Genomic DNA, 12390 nt, shown 5'->3' with positions numbered 1-12390 from the left:
AAGTCGACACTGTTTGGGAAGTCTCTGCAAGCCGTCCAAACGACGTGGCAACACGTTCGGACGATGTCCAGTATTTCAGAATATTCCAGAGTTTCGTTCAAATGCGGAAAGGACTTTAGCGAAGACCGTCTGGATGCTCGGTCAGACCGTCCAGACGTGAACCCGATAAAGATAAAATTACGCTGTTTCTGAAAGGATATGGCAGAAAACCGTCCGGATGTGGCTAACTTCCGTTCGGACGCTCGTCAGCCAAAGTCTAAATCTCAATAGTTTTTAAGGTCTCTTTAAGCCTATAAATAGGGGGCTCTAGGCTAGTGTTTTGTACAAAATTCGATAGTGAATTCCATAGTGCTTTGAGAGGGTGTTTAGGGAGAATCGAAGATCCGCTAGCTCTCAAGCCGTTGCCGGTGTGTGCTCGTTGGTCGTGTGAAGTCTATTTTAAGCGTCGGCCCTAAGGTAAATGAATCTATTAAAAATCCCTTCAGGTGAAAGATCTGGTTGGGAAGCGTTCGTGTTGGGTTACACGTCAAAGTTAGAGGTATGATTACTGCATAAGGGTATGTGAGTACGAGTGTCTTGTAACTAGCTTTGTTTTTGGATAGTGGATTTCCTGGATTTGGCTGCCCCGGAGTGGTTTTTCTCTTCACAGACTTTCCACTTCGTAACAAATATCTTGTCTTATTTAAATTCCGCATTTAAGATATTTGTTTGCACACAAACACACACACGTGGTTTAAATTAGAAGTCAATAAATTATTTTTAGCCTTCTTTAGTAAGAAGAGAAGTGTGGCGGCCCTAAATTACCCCAATTATGACAAAGAACTTTATGCTCTTGTTCACGCTCTAGAGACGTGGTAGCACTACCCTTGGCCTAAGGAATTTGTGATCCACACCAATCATGAATCATTAAAGCATCTCAAGAGTCAAGGTAAATTAAATAAGCGACATGCTAGATGGATTGAATACATCAAGACCTTTCCCTATGTCATCCGTTACAAGCAAGGTAAGGAGACCATTGTTGCTGATGCTTTATCATGAAGGTATGTACTTCTTACTTCTCTGAGTACTAAAATGCTTGGGTTTGAATATGTGAAAGACGTGTATGCCAATGACGCTAATTATTCTGTTGTGTATATAGCGTTTGATAAAGTGGCATTTGATAAGTTTTACAAGCATAATATTTATTTGTTTAAAGAAAGCAAATTGTGTGTGCCAAATTGTTCAATGCTTGAATTATTGGTGCGTAAGGCACATGGTGGAGGATTAATGGGACATTTTGGTGTGAGGAAAACCTTAGAAATTTACATGAACATTTCTTTTGGCCTAGGATGAGAAGAGATGTCACTCGAATATATGGTAGGTGCATTACATGTTGCTAGGCCAAATCTAAGATTTTACCAAACGAGTTGTATACAGCCTTATCCGTTCCTAGTGAGCCATGGGTAGACATATCTATGGACTTTGTTTTGGGCCTGCCTAGGACAAAAAAAGAAAAAGGTAGAGATTGTATTTTTGTGATAGTAGACAGATTTAGTAAAATGACACATTTCATTCCATGCCATAAAACAGATGATGCTACCAATATAGCTGATTTGTTTTTCAAGGAAATAGTGCGACTCCATGGTGTACCTAGCAGTATTGTTTCTGATAGAGATATTAAATTCCTTAGCTACTTTTGTAAGGTTTTGTGGGGAAAATTAGGTACCAAACTTTTATTTTCCACTACTTGTCATCCACAGACTAACGGACAGACTGAAGTAGTCAATATGACTCTAACTCAACTCTTACGCATTGCCATTCAAAAGAATTTAAAAACTTGGGAGGACTGTGTACCAATTATAGAATTTGCATATAATAGGACTGTGCATACTATTACTTATTCTCCATTTGAAATTGTTTATGGTTTTAATCCACTTACTCCTTTAGATTTGATGCTTTACCTATTGATGAAAGGAGTTGTAATACCCCAGATTTTAAGACAGAACGCCTTAAATAGAATTTAAGACCTGTGGTGATCAATCTACGCTTTTAATCACTCGATCGACCACTTCTGCCGATCAATCGACTTATTGCTCGACAAATCGCTCGATCGATAATACTTGTCACTCGATCGACTTGTCAATCGATAACCACTTTATGTCACTCGATTGACATTACTCTGATAATTGCATTTCTATGCGCCCCCTGTTCTTAATTGATAATTAGACAAACCTAAAAATCTAGTGAATTACTTGGGACAATAATATTTCTAATATTATTATATGAGAATATTTTGTGGAATAATATATAATATTATTGTAAAATATTTATTGTACATAATATTATTTTGGCCTAATATTATTCAGTGTAATAATGTTATTCAAAAATTAACATTAATTATGAAACGAACTGGGCTCAAAACAGGTTTAAATTATACCCTAGTGAGTTAGTTATTAAATGAGAATGACCTAATATAAAAATACTTATAATTAATAATAACTAGATTTTATTAAAAAGTATCTCTGGTTAATCTAATTAGATAAGAGTTAACCATGAGTTAACTAGATATTTTTAAAGATTATCTCAAGTTAATCTAACTAAGGTAAAATTTAACTATGAATTAATCCGATATTTTACTTTTTAACTCAGATTAATTTAATAGAGGTAAAAACTAACTATAATTTATTATTTTCTATAAATTAAACCTCTTTCCTTCGACAGAATTCGCATCCCTCACTTAAAGTTTCTGAGTTTCTTTCTTCTTCCCTTAATTATTTGTTCTTTCTTCTTTATTCATTCTTCTTTCTTCTTCCATCCAACAATAAAGGGAGAGTGAGAGTCTGAGATTAGAGGAGAAAAAAATAGAGGGAGAACCGAGAGACCCGAGAGAGAGAGAGAGAGAGATAGCCCGAGAGGGAGAGAGTGAGAGAGAGAGAGAGAGAGAGAAGAGGTGCCAATCATGAGAGAGAGAGAGAGAAACCGGAACTGAGAGTGAAACCGGGAGAAGCCCGGAGAAGACTTGATCGGAGGCCATTTTTTCGGTGGAACCAGAGAACCGTCGGACCCAGGAGGATCCGAAACCAAGGAGACTCGACCCTCCGACGAGACCCAGAGGCGCGATTCTGGCCGGTCCCAGTGGCAATTTCCAGCCGATTTCTAGTGGGTCGACTTCGGTGGAACATGGGACACGATTTCCGGCGATCCGAGTCCATTTTCCGGTGAAATCCGAGATGATTTCTGATGGGTTTCTCAGAAACTCTTTGGGTAATCTCTTGTAATTTTTATGGGTTTAATTTCTTGATTTTCCCCTGTTTCCAGTTGTGGATATTTTGGATGGATTTGTATTTGATTAACTGGGTATTTTGGTGTTTCGGCCATGCGTGTGGGTCTCTATTCAGATTGTGTGTGTTTTAGTCAAGCCATGTTTTGGGTCCTTGTTGTTTATCCTCTCTGTTTGACCGAGTATTGTTCAGCGTTGGGTGTATGAGTTCGTGAATTGTTAGATGATGTGTTTTGGGCTTTGATTATAAAACCCTGTTGTTGAGGGCTAGAATAGTCGAGTGAGTTGGGTTGGTTTTTTAGTAGATTTTCATGTGTTTTTGCAGGTGATGGCCATGGGTCAAGTTTCTGTGTTGGCTGTGTTGGGATTATTTTGAATGGTGTTGGCCGTGAATTTGCTGGTTTAGGTTTGGAATTATTTGGTGAAAATAGTATGAAAGGTTTTATTTGTCCTGACAGTGAAGTTGGATTTTCAAATGATTTTTATATATATATATATAGTTAGCTGTGACTAGGAATTAATATGTAAGGTTGAAATATGTTAAATATGTTTAATTTAAGAATAACTTTTGTAAGTGATAAGAATAATAATATTCTATGTACATATATATATTTATTGCAGATGATGAGCTAAGGAACTGGACCAAAGAGATGTAAGTATCTTTATACTTATCGAGGGTGATGCTGGTGGATTTTTCCATAATGTTATGGATACTTATTTATTTATTTGTTTGTGCATGTGAATTTACATATTTTTCTGTTTTAATTAAATTGTTAAATAACAAAGCTGGTACGCAGCGGGGGGTGAATGGCTTGCCAGTGGGACCTTAGGTTCCCGTAAAAGTTAATAAATAAGCGATTAAAACCGTAGGTTTTTGGTCAGCTGGAACCTTAGGTTTTCAGCAACATATAATTGAGCTTTAAGTGAGAAGACCGTAGGTTCTCAGGATCGTAGGTTCCCACAACACTCTAAGACAAACCGTAGGTTCCATCACGAAAGGAGTGCAAAAGATGATAATTAAACCTTGCATATAAAATTGTTATATTACTGTTTTATGGTTATGTATATATTCAATCTATGACTCTGATTAGCTACCATGGTTCATATATTGCATATACACGTGATTATAAAGTCATATCTGCATTTTGTTGCATGTATTAAATAAATCAGCATTCATATTATTATTGGAAACAGCTGACTCACTTAGGGTATTTTGTGTTTTTGTTTCTATATATATGTATATGTATATTGGTGCAAGTTTTATAAATGAAGATTAGAGTTCAAGAGGTTTTAAAGCTAAGGACACATATATTGTATTTTGTTTGTAGTCTACCGTGTTTATAACCTTTTATGTTAAGAAGATTGCTAAAATTTTCATGTATTCTTTTTTCACTATTGACACCTGTTTTCATGTATTTGTTCCAAGTATTTTTAATAGATGTCTAGAAGTATTTCAATTAGAAGCTCTGTCATGTTATTTAAATCCAAATTTGTTGGATAATTATATTTTTTTGCTACCAATTTGTAACTCTGATGTTATAGTAATGTCATGTGGAAATTTAAAAATTTTCACTTACGTATTTTTGTAAAAGGCGGGGTGTTACAGGAGTAGTTTGGATGGACACAAGAAGGCCGAATTGGTGAAGTCAATTCATGAGAGGGTATGACTTCAAATTGCGCAGAAGAATGAAAAGTTTGATTCCCAAATCAATAAAGGGCGAATGCGTGTCATCTTTGAATCAGGAGATTGGGTTTAGGTTCACATGCCCAAAGAAAGATTCCCAGCCCATAGAAGGACTAAATTGCATCCTTTAGGTGATGGACCTTTCCAAATCCTTGAGAAAATTAATGATAATGCTTATAAAGTGGATCTTTCTAGTGAGTATAATGTCTCTGCTACTTTCAATGTTTATGATCTTCCTCCCTATGATGCAGGTGTCGATTCGAGGTCAAATCCTTTTGAGGAGAGGGAGAATGGTGGGCACCATGGTAGACTGAATCTTAAAGATCCCTTGCAAGTTCTAGATGGGCCAATCACAAGGTCAAGAGCGAAGAAGATTAAAGAAGCAATGCAAGGATTTGTGCAATCCACTTGGGCCGAGTTTGCAAATTTATCGAGCAAGACTTCAACATTCAAGTTGGACTTGAAAGAAGAAGAACCACCTTTAATCCATGTGATACAAGCGATAGATGGGGGCGACATAGCCTAGTGGTTTAGTGCAGATTCTTTATTTCATTAAGCATAGGCGTGTGGGCCTATTTTTATGTTTCTATGGTTGTAGGCTTTTGGGCCTATTTATTTCATTAAGTGGACTTCTTTTATTAGTTATAGAAGTGTAGTTTAAGATGTTTTGGGCTTGAAGATGCATGTCTTTTAATTGATGTAGGCCTTAGTAGGTTTAGGGTTTTATGGAGAGGTTTTAAAAAGACTTGTAGCCGCATTTGCCAGACAAGTTGAATGTGAATGGAGTTTTTGTTCTTCATAGAAAACTTTTCCGTTTTCTTTACTTGTTCTTGATTGAACTAAGATCTTATCAAAAGGCAAACCCTTTGTGGCGTTCTCACCGAATCTAGGTTCTTAAAACAAGATTTCAACGAGTCTAGATCTTCTTGTCTTGATTCTTGGCTTTCTTGGGTAGGTTTCAATTTGATTGTGGGTTCAAGGGAGTTCGATCACATGGGTTCACATAAGAACACCTCTTAACCAAGTTTCCTACTTAAAGGGGTCTTCAATGGATTCCTTCAGCTTAGGGCTCCTCTCTAAGCTAGACTTCACACGAACAAAGTAACCACAAATCGGCAACAGCTAGAGAGCTAGTAGATCTTCACAATATCTCCTTAAACACCCTCTCTAAGCTATGGAGAGAATTCAATACCGAATTCTGTAAATAATACATGCTTAGAGACATCAATTTATAGGCTTAGAAGACCTAAATTGCCACCGATTCGGATTTCTCTAGGTAGCGTTCGAACAGAAGCATAGATCATCCAGACAGTGAACTTTGCAACCGCCTTTCCATAACGCACTTCACGCGTTTCCATATTAAGGCCGATTCCAGATGATGTTTCCCTAGTGTCTGGACGGTTGCAAGCTGTCTTTCCTGATCCATGTCTACAATGGAAAACTGGATTCTTCTCGAACAATGAAGAGCGTCCGGACGTGTTACCCTGACATTCGGACGAATGCAACACTTAGCTTGTCAGAATCTTCCAGACATTGGAGGGCGTCTAGACGCATCATTGGGCCGTCCAGACGGAAACAAGGGATCCAACTTTTGTTGAGTTAGAAACTTCGTAGAATCTTCCCGGAACTCTGAAATTGTCTTTTTGAAGCTTGTGACACCGAAACTTGTCATAATAAAGCCCTTTCCATATCAGAGAAATAAACTCTGAATATCTAAAGACTCTGAACTAAACGGTATCCCTGTTTAAGACAATAACATTACATGATAGTGATTTTGTCAACAGAATGAAGCCAATAAAACTAATAGTACTTACAAACCTTTACAAACAAAGGTTTACAAACTGACGTGGAATACATGTGGCTTTTTTCAATTTAAAAACTTAAACACGTGTAAATTAAACCTACAACCAGTGAACCCAACAAGAGATCTGGCCGGAGATCAAGGCCACCCCGATGAGAGATCCGGCTAAAGATCCAGCCGAAAACCTATATCGGGCCCACGCACACCGGTGTGGGTTTGAGAGATCTGGCCGGATTTGGTTGGTCCAGCAGGAAACACAAATCTGGGAGACCTCGACGAGGGATCAGTTTAAGAGACCCGACCGAATTTGGTTGTTCTGGCAGGAAAACCTGATCAGGCCGAAAACCCACACACACTGGCATGGGTTTCCGGCCGGATCTCTGGCCGAATCTCTCATCGGGGTCGCCTAGTAATGTCACCAATGGTCGCCGGCAACCTCATCCTTTGGGTTCACTATGGGTTTAGGTACCACACAAAGAGCAAGAGGAGGAATTTACACGTGTTTAAGTTTTTTAATTGAAAAAAGTCACATGTATTCCACGTCAGTTTGTAAACCTTTGTTTGTAAAGGTTTGTAAGTACCCCTAGCATTTCTCTATAGCGAGATAGTGGAATGGGCTTGTGTGAGACAAAATCTAGAAGAAGAGATAAGGGACTGGACTTTGGATAGAACCTAGATGGCCCAAGGGAGCGTGAGAGCACATGGGTAGGGTCAAGGCCCTAGCCATATGCGCCTTTTTGGGTGGAAGCTAGGGTTAAAAACCTAGCCTGCACCATGTGGCCGTCCTCTAATAGTGTAACGCCCCAGTGAAATTAACTAATTGGTAGTTAACTTTAAGGTTCATGATGAGTGCCAAATATTGTATATTTGGACCCCTTGATTTACATTAGTTAGACCTTTGGCCTTGTTGTTTTCTGATGTTTTGGTTAGTTTTTGTGTTTTTGTGTTTTGTAGGTCAATAAGAGAGGAATGACAAATTTAATGAGGAAATGCTTGAAAATTCAGAAGTCTGGGAGAGTCGATCGATCGATCGAACTTAAAAGTCGATCGATCAAATTTTGACCGATATCGATCGATCGAATTTAATTCGATCGATTGATTTTTTCCAGAACTGACTGTTGCAGAAGCACGCCAGAACGCCCAATCAGGAGCTTCTCCATGACAAAAAGCAGTTCTCCCTCTGATTTTCGCAGCAGAACACGCTAGTTTCGTGACCTTGGTTGTCTTTAGCAAGAGAAGAACCCTAGAGGGGGTTAGAGGAGTCATTTTAAATGGGTTTCTAACCCTAATTTCCTTCTATAAAGACATAGCCATGCCTCCTTGTTGGAGATGAATTCCCAGAACAGTAGCTAGATTTAATTTTGTGCATTTTGTAGTTTATTTCAGTAGCTCTTTTCTTTAGACATTTGTCCTTGTAAAGCTTTTCTTCTATTTTAATTTTTGTTCTTCAAGTTTTTATGGTGTTCTTAGTCATGGGAGGCTAGAACTCTCAACTAAGGTTGAGGATGAAGCCTCTCCATTGATGACACTCACACTCTTTTAGTACTACTTGGATATTTAATGTTATATCATTATATTGTTCAAGTTCCATTCATTTAATGCTTTATCTTTTGCAATGACTGTGGTTGGTAGTAGAAATAGGACATTTGATGTGTTTCAACCGATGGATACATTGTTTTATCGGTTTGAAAGATGATATCCATTGTGATTTATTCTTTGAATGGATACAATGTATGATTTGATTTCAAATGGGTACTCTTTGTGATTTATTTTTGAGTTGGATTCATTTAATGGTTCTAAGGTTTATGGTTAAGAAACTTGAATGACACCCTAAGATTAATGTTCTTTGGGTGTTCAAGTGGAAACCAAGAATGTGAGTTGTTGGATTTGGTTTGGTGAATTCCTTAGCCTTAGTCCATTTTTACATATTTCATTTCTTCCTCTTTACTTAGCATTTTTTGTGCATGTTTAACCCTCAAACTCTTGGAACTAGGTTAGAATGAGGTTGATTAAACAAGACATTGATTTTTGATCATTTCTCTGTGGATTCGACCTCGTACTTGCACACACTATATTGCAAACGATTCGTGCGCTTGCGAGTACTCTTTTAAACTCACGACAAGTTTTTGGCGCCATTGCCAGGGAAATCGGTTCAAAAATTGGTTTTTGGTTGATTGATTTTGTTTTTCTACTAGTTAGATAGATTTTTGTTTCATTTTTCTGTTGTTTAGCTTCTGTTCTATGTTCTAAGTTTTTCTTTTGCTTCTCCCGGATCTGTTTCTGCAGCTGCTGCAGCTTTTTGAGTGCCCTGTAAAGTCGATCGATCGAACTTAACTTCGATCGAGCGAACTTTCTGGACACAGCAGCAGCTCGAAACCAGGTAAGTATTTCTTTTCCAGTACTTTTTTTTTTCTCTAGTCTATTTTGTTCATACTTTGTTTCTGTTTTACATTATTTTACTGTTTGTTTGATTTCTTTTGGTTTATTTTAGTTTAATTAAAATTTTGTGTAGTTTTACGCTTCATATTACTGTCGATTAGTTTTTGTTTTGTGCTAAAAAAGAAAAAAAAAAAAAAAAGTTTCTGTTCTGGTTCTGCAATATTTCGGATATTCGATCGATCGATCGACCAAAACATCTGATCAATCGACTTCAACACAGGAGGCAGCTCTTAGATAAGTTCAGTAGCAGAAATTTTTGCCAAAACATTTTTTTGGTCCAATCTTGTAAGTTTTAATTTTTGCCCTTTTTGCTACCTTTGTGTCAATATATGTATTTGTGTTACTCTTTATTTTTCTTAGTTTGTTTGTGCTATTTTTCTTTTAATCTTAAAAAAAAAATAATATAATTTTGCTAGTGTGGGATTACTAAGCTATCTAAAGGGCAATGCTAAGGTGAATTCTGGCAAGGAAAGGTCTTGGGACTTAAGAGGTCCATGTGACCCCCCTCACCTACCTGGGAACTAACCTAGATTGTACCTTGGAAAATTTTGTTCCCCATTTGCAAATTCTTTTCTTTAGTCTGTTGTCTTTTTGGATAAATAATTGTTTGTATGTTGGTGTATGCTTGGTAGAAGATCCTTGAATCTAGACTTGACAACTTTAGACCCTGAAATTGAGAGAACTCTTAGGAGAAGGCTTAGAAATTCTGTTGAAATGGGAGATAACATGAATGGGGGAGAGAATGAGTGGCATAGGGGAGAAAATGTTGATCATACTAGGTCACTTAGGGATTTGTTTGCACCCGTTGTGACTAATTCTCCTTCGTGTATAGTGTTACCCCCAACCAATGCCACACACTTTGACTTCAAACCTCATGTCATCCAACTCCTACCCGCATTCCGTGGCTTGGACCTCGAAAATCCTTATAGCCATGTGAAGAAATTCAAAGACATCTGTGCCACCTTCAAATTTCAAAATTTTTCTGAAGAGTCTGTGCATCTTAGGCTATTCCCTTTCTCACTCCATAATAGAGCCAAGGCATGGTTGGATTCAAACATGCCTGGTTCCATCACTTCTTGGGAGAACTTGCTGAACAAGTTCTACAACAAATTCTTCCCCATGTCCATGGTCAATAAGTGTAGGAAGGAAATAAGTTCATTTACTCAAGAGGAGGATGAGAAATTTTCTGAGAGCTGGGAGAGATTTCAAGATATGTTGATTAAGTGCCCTCCACATGGATATGAGAAGTGGAGACTCGTGCAATTCTTCTACCAAGGATTGACTCAATCCAACCATAGCATGATCAAGTCAATGAATTGAGGCGCATTTCTGAGTTTGACGGGAGAGGAGGCGTATAGGACCTTAGATCAGTTGTCCGACAATTCCCAACAGTGAGATTTTTCAAGCTGTCGAGATAAAGCTGCTCGCATCCAAAAGAAGGGAGGCATATATGAGGTGAAAGAAGATGTTGAGTTGAAGATGAAGATAGATGCTCTCACAAAGAAGGTCGAAGCTCTCGTCGTGAGCAAGTCCATCAATGCTGCGAACCCTTTCCACGTTGATTGTTGTTCCATCTGTGCTAGTCCCATGCACTTAGCACAGACTTGCCCATCCTTGCCGGCTTTTGTCGAGTCACCAATGGAGCAAGTGAACGCTTTCAACGACTTTAGGAAGCAATCCAATGGACCCTTTTTCGAGACCTACAATCCAGGGTGGCGAAACCATCCTAATTTTTCTTGGAAGCAGAACCAACCGATGACTCAAGGGGGGGTTCCTCACCAACCCCATACTCAATACCCCCCTGGATTTCATCAACCGGTTCACCATCAAAGTCTTCCTACCCAGCCAGCACCATCATATCAAGCCCCTACTCAAGCCCTTGCCTCTTCTTCACAATCCACTCTGGAAGACACTCTCAAGGCCTTTATGCAGCTTACAGGCCAATCCATCAATGATGTGAAGAATGCCACCATGGTAAACACTCAAGCTATTGCCAAGATGGAGACCCAGATTGGGCAAATTGCTAGTCTCCTGGGGGAGAGAGAGAAGGGAAAGCTCCCTAGTCAGCCTGTACCGAATCCCAAGTTGCAGTTCCATAAGGGAAGTTCATCAAATGCAATGCATGGGCAGGAGCATGTGCAAGCCGTTGTCACATTTAGGTCAGGGAGACAAGTGGATAACCAAGTGGTTCTTCCTGAAGAGAACCCTGCTGCACAAGAAGGACAAGGAAGCGGGAGCACAGAGGAGAAAGATGCTGAGCCATCTACAGCCACTCCCACTATTGAGATTCCTCCTAGGTCTTTTGTACCTAGGGCGCCATACCCTGACAGATTGCTAGTGCCCTAGAAAGGAGGAAAGTTTGAGGACATTCTGGAGGTATTCAAGCAAGTGCAGATCAACATCCCGTTTTTAGATGACATCCAGTAGGTGCCGTCTTATGCCAAGTTCTTGAAGGACTTGATCACTGTCAAGAGGAAAACCAATGTCCCAAAGAAGGTTTGTTTGACAGAGCAAGTCAGCTCAATCCTCCAATGCAAGCTACCTATCAAGTACAAGGACCTTGGGTGTCCTACTATCTCTGCATGATAGGAGTCAGCCACATTGAGAAGGCTCTGCTTGATCTTGGAGCTAGTGTCAATCTCCTACCCTTTTCGGTTTACCTGCAATTAGGGTTAGGAGAATTGAAGCCCACCACCATGAAACTGCAGTTGGCTGACAGGTCAGTTAAGATACCACGGGGAATTGTGGAGGATGTTTTGATCAAGGTCGACAAGTTTTATTTCCCCGTGGATTTTATAGTGCTAGATACAGAGCCGGTATAGAACGTTGGAGTTCAAATACCGGTGATCCTCGGGCAACCATTCTTAGCTACGGCTAACACCCTAATCAATTGTAGGACGGGGGTAATGAAGATCTCCTTCGGCAATATGACAGTGGAGCTGAACATCTTTTACATCAGCAAGAAGCCGAGGGAATGTGATGAGATCGGAAGTGCCTGCTTGATTGAGGAGATCACAGAGGAAGTTATTGAAGAATCAAGCACTGAAGACCCCCTGGAGGCATGCTTTGCTCATTTCAGAGAGGATTTGGACTTGGACATGTTACTTGAGCAAGCCAATGCCATTTTAGAGTTTGCACCTTTGGAGAGCAATGAGAAAGAGGAGGCAGCAGTACCTGAGCCTCCAAAGAAGGAACTTAAGCCCTTAC

General features: G+C 39.2%; 1 long non-coding RNA gene across 1 annotated transcript; it reads left to right on the top strand.

Annotated features, from left to right (window-relative positions):
- The first annotated feature begins 2707 nt into the window (after positions 1–2707).
- LOC133882653 (uncharacterized) lies at positions 2708–5769 on the top strand. Its single transcript, XR_009902702.1, has 4 exons — positions 2708–3243; positions 3881–3911; positions 4852–5074; positions 5195–5769. It is a non-coding gene; the product is annotated as an uncharacterized LOC133882653 (long non-coding RNA).
- Positions 5770–12390: the final 6621 nt, after the last annotated feature.

The sequence above is a fragment of the Alnus glutinosa genome, chromosome 11, assembly GCF_958979055.1.
Source record: "Alnus glutinosa chromosome 11, dhAlnGlut1.1, whole genome shotgun sequence".
Classification (NCBI taxonomy): Eukaryota; Viridiplantae; Streptophyta; class Magnoliopsida; order Fagales; family Betulaceae; genus Alnus; species Alnus glutinosa.
Note: the sequence above shows the minus strand (reverse complement) of the source record. Positions and strands in the feature narration are given on the sequence as shown.